Below are 5,321 nucleotides of genomic sequence, written 5' to 3'. Positions count from 1 at the left end.
CCCGCCTGCCTCATGGCTGTTCATTTCTGCAGAATCTGGGGGCTGAGGCTCTGGCGTGTGACTCACCTCCCTCCCTCCCTTCCTCTCTCTGAGTAAATGTCAAGTAACATTAGTTATCCCGTCTCCCTCGGCAGCACCCCCCTCCCTGTTTTTGGCGGTGCTGTTTACCTCGGCAGGATCAATCAGCGTTCAGGGAGAAAATAGAAACCCTTTTAGATCCAATTAATGAAAATTGGGCAGCAGGAATGTGCCTGTTTAAAATTTCACTATCTGGGCAGGGATGGAGGTGAGGACTGGAGATGAGGGAGGTGGGCTAGAATCAGTCCTGGGGCCCGGCGTTAGCAAGCCCCTGGACTCCTCCAGCGTTTGGAAGAGGAACCTCAATATCTGAAGGGGAGAGGGCTGGGAGGGGCCCCAGAACCAGGCCCTGGCCAAGCGCTGTCCGTAGGCACGGTACTTCCAGAGCTGAAAACAGCTGCTGGGCTACATCCTTACAGGGCAAGCAGAGAAAATGATTGTGGGGAGGGGCCGGGGACAGGGGGGAGGTTGAGGGGAGGGAAGGAGAATGAAAGCAGCCCCTACCACACACAGGCTTGGCTTTGGGTAGGACCCCCGGCTGCCCCGTGTTCCCAGGACCCCTAACCCCCAGGGACACATCATGTCATTCGGAAGCCCTCTGTCTCAGGAACTGTGCTGGGGAGTGAGGCCTCCACTATGAGGCCCGTGATCTCGTGGTAAGCAGCCGTGGCTCTGTCCCCAGCTCTGCCACTGCTGGCTGCATGATCTTGAACAAGCAGCTGGCCCTCGGAGCCACTTTTCCTTTGCATCTGTAAAATGGAATGATCACGTGTGTGTCTCATAGGGCAACTGGGAGGGTGAAATAGGAAAAGGCGCAAAAAGTCCTTGGCACGGGGTCTGTCCTCCCCCAGAGTCTGCTCGCCCACCCAGCATCCTCCCCACCCACCCCAGAGCCTGTCCCTGCAGCCCCGGGGCTGCCCAGCTCCAGGAACTCCCAACTGCACACTTATCTCAGCAAAGACCCACTGAGTCCCCCTAGACTGCCCTGTAAGGTGAGCCCCGTCACTCACCCATCTCATGGGAGAGGACAGACTTGAAGAGTCAGAGCAGCACCTGCAACGGGGCCGATGGCTCCAGGACACAGCCCAGCTCTGCCTGACCCCGCCCCGCAGCAGCAGTGGCTCCCTGACCTTGGGCACTGCAGCTTTGAGGATCGTGAGCACCCACAGTCCCACCCCCAGGGCCTAAGCTGCTGGGGCAGGGATGTGAGCTTCTCACGTGCCCCATCTGCAGCAACAGGATGTGGTTTGAAAGGATGAAAGAATGAAGTTGACAGTCTTCAAAGCGCTTACGCATCCTTAAAGCGACTGTAGGCACTATTCCAATGACCTCACCTTTGAGCCTCAGTTGACTTGTCTGTAGAATGGGAGCTGAAGCAAATGCGTCACATGCCTGCAGCTTCATCGCTGCGTCCAGGCAAGCTCCAGGCAGGGGACAGACCCCAGCAGGCGCATGGCCCCCTGCACCCACTGTGTGTCCTTCAGTTCACTTTCTGCATCCCCTACCCACCCCCTGACAACACAGTGGTGAGGGGCACCAATGGGAGTCCTCCCCAAAGGCCTGCACTTCGGGGCTGCCCAGGGCAACCTCTACCAACGGGGGCTGGGACGCTGGAGGGATGAGGGCTGCTTTCCATATACCCCTTGGAGCGGCCCAGTAGGGATGGAGGCCGCCCTGCCCACAGTGGTGACCAGACCCATGACACCCTAACATGGGCTTCTCCTGGTCAGCCTCACTCTCCCACCCCCTCACACAGCCCCCTCAGAGCCCTTCCTTTTTGCACCTGAGTCTTCATCACAGGCTCTGTTTTCAGGGCAACCACCCTAAGACAGGGATGAAAAATAGCAAGGACAATAGCAACGACTTTATGAGCCTATGTGATGCCCTCATGAGCTCATGGTGGCCCAAAAGGAGCCCAAGCACAGTGGGGGGTGGGGGTGGTGACGGGCCTGGCCTGGAGCAGGTGCTCAATGGACAGGTGCAGTCTCCCAAGCAGAGTGGGCGTCCATTCATTCACTCCACTCACGCCATGCATGGCCAAGCCAGGGCTCAGTCCCAAGAGTGGGACAGTTCCTGCCCTCGAGGACCATACCCTCGTAGAACAGATGGGCAAGCCAACCAAGGGGTACACAGCCAAGTGACAGGGTCCGTGTCCAAGTGGCGCAGTGCAATGGGAGAGGGAAGGAGGGCCTTTCCGGGGTGAGGAAGGCGTCCAGATGGGGGGAAAGGAGGCCGGGCAGGAAAGGTGTTCCAGCAGAGGGAACAGCTGCAGCAAACGATCCAAGACAGAGGATGGCATGGGGGTGGGTGCAGGGTGGGCAGGGATGAGGCTGGAGAGGCCCAGAGGCATGAGCTCCCAGCAGGCCATGTCCCTGCCAACCAGGCCTACATTGGCTGTGGGGTGATGCCTGGTTTCTGGCACTGGCAGAGGCACCAAGGCTCATGTGGCGCAGATGTCCCTCCACCCTGCCAGCAGCAGCTGGGATTTTTGTGGAAGGGCTTGGCTCCAGAGGGGTGCACACAGGAGGGACCCCAGCTGTGCCCAGGTTCTGGTGGCTCTGCCAGGTTCAGAGAGACCCAGCAGAGAAGGGAAGCAGCCTTGCCAGCCTAGGGCCCAGGCCCTGCCAAGGACCCAGCATGGACAAGAGACCACGTCAGCAAAAGCCAGAATATCCTGTGCAGATGTATGGCTCAGCCTCACTCAGGCCGTTCCAGAAAGTGGCCATGAGCACCTCCTGGGGCTCCGCGCAGGTGGAGGATGTGGACGGTGCTCACCCATCTTCTCACACACAGTGAGTAGGCACCTTGGAGGTGAGAGAGTGTTGTGTTAGCCAGGCTACACAACACTCTGCTGCAGGAACAAACAACCCCAAAATCTCAGTGGCTCAACATAACAGAAGTCTGTCTCTCATGAAGGCTACATGGCCACTGCTCTGCTCCACATGGCCACACAGGGATCCAGGCCAGGGACTCCACCATCTTGTAGCTCCTCATCTGGAACAAGTGATCTTCTCAGTCACTAGAACAGGAGAAGAGACTACACGGAAGTCAGCTCTGTTTCTTCCGTGCTTCAGCCCAGAGGGGACACGTGTCCCTTCACCTCTCAGACCATTGGCCAGAGATGCAGAGGGGCTGGAAGCCAGAGAGCAAAGATGACATGGCTGGTGGCACAAGCAGTGAGGGGTGAAGTCTCAGGGTGGGCCCCAGATCTAGTGACCTTGGCCACACAACTCAATCTCTTGGAGTCTTGATCTCTGCACCTATGACTCACCCATTTCATGGAAGTGGACAGACTTGGAAAGTCAAAACAGTGCCTACAATGAGACCAAACGAGCCGGGACATGGCCTGGTTCTGCCTGACAGCCCCTGCCCTGAAGTAGAGATAAGGATGGTCTCTACCTCCCTGAATTGGAATGAGGGTGTTAAGAGGTAGAATTAGTAAAATTCTTCCCCCTGAACCAGGCCTGCAAATGGCTGTCCCTGTGTTTGTGGGTCTTCATCAGCATCTTTGACTGCAATGGTTATGAGTGGGAACTATCAAAACATTGTATTGCATTTTTCCCTTATTTTACAGCAATGAGTTGAAAAATGAAAGCAGACCACAAGCCAAAAGGGCGAGGAGAGAGCAGCTCATCAGTGTCACATGACCGAGGGCAGACACCATGGAACCCCAAAGCTACCGGTCAGACTCTCCTTTGGGGATGCCCTGGCTGTAATCTGGACACTGTCCCCAAGGAGGTGACATTTAAACTAAGACCCAAAGACAATGGGAGGCTGATTGCACAGAAATCTGGGCATCCTCCCAAGAGCAATGGGCAATCCTAATGTTTGTCAACACTTCCTCCACCCTGCACTCCCACTCTCAGCCTCTCTAGATCTCTATTATAGCACCTACAATGCTCTGTTGGAATTGTTTCTCATATATCTGTCTCCCCAACGAGACCAAGCTTCTACTGGCAAGGACCAGGTCTGACTCATCATTTTATACCCAGCTTCCAGTCCAGGACTCAGTACAAGAAGGGGCTCAACAAGTCTTAGTTGAAGAAAAAGAAATGAGTGAATAGATAGATGAATGGATGGATGGGTGCATGGATAGATGGATGAATGACAAAATGGATGGATGGATGGATGGATGAATGGATGGATGGACAGATGGATGGATGGATGGATGGATGGATGGATGGATGGATGGATGAGAGGATAGATGGACGAATGGATGAATGGATGGGTGGGTAGGTGGATGGATGGGAGGATGGATGGATGGATGGATGGATGGATGGATGGATGGATGGACAGATGGATGGATGAATGAGAGGATAAATGAGAGGATAGATGAATGAATGAATGGATGGATGGGTGGGTAGGTAGATGGATAAGAGGATGGATGGATGGATGGAAGGATGAATGAGAGGATAGATGAATGAATGAATGAATGAGTAGGTGGATGGATAAGAGGATGGATGGATGGATGGATGGATGGATGGATGGATGGATGGATGGAAGGATTCACAGATGGAAGGATTACAGGATAAATGAGAGGATAGATGGATGAATGAATGGATGGATGGGTGGGTAGGTGGATGGATAGGAGGATGGATGGATGGATGGATGGATGGATAGATGTGTGAGTGGTTATATGGATGAATAGGTGAGAGATTGTATGGAAGGATGGATAGGTGAGTGGGTGGATGAATGGGTGTGTGGGAAGGAACGGACGGATGGGTGAAAAGAAGGAAGTATTAGTGGATTGATGGATGGGTGGATATTTGGGTGAATGGATGGATGACAGATGGGTGGATGGATGTGGAGGTAGTGGGATGGAAAGTTTCGCTCATCCTACACAGAGTTCTGCTGGAGGGAAAACCAGGGATTTTCTCAGGAAGAAGGAGGGGGGTTCCTCTCTTTTTACAGATTGTAATTTAATAGAGCTTTCCATAAAAGGTGACAGCTCTATCTCTCAAGATATGGAAATGATGATATGAGAGTTAGCTCTCTTTATCTTCCAGGTGCACCTATGTTCCTCAGCTCTGACCCCAGTTCATGATTCTCTCCACACCCCATGGTTCTGAACCATCTGAAAGCCTTTAAGATCTATGACACCCGGATCCAGATCAACTCGATCTGAACTGCCAGGAGTGGGCCCCAGGCAGCAGTGATTGTTCAAGCTCCCCAGGTGACTCTAGTTTGAAGCCAGGGCTGGACACCCCTGCACTAAAAGGTTAACACCCTGATTTCTGTGGCGT

Source organism: Pongo abelii, chromosome 13 (genome assembly GCF_028885655.2).
Source record: "Pongo abelii isolate AG06213 chromosome 13, NHGRI_mPonAbe1-v2.0_pri, whole genome shotgun sequence".
NCBI classification, from domain to species: domain Eukaryota; kingdom Metazoa; phylum Chordata; class Mammalia; order Primates; family Hominidae; genus Pongo; species Pongo abelii.
Note: the sequence above shows the minus strand (reverse complement) of the source record.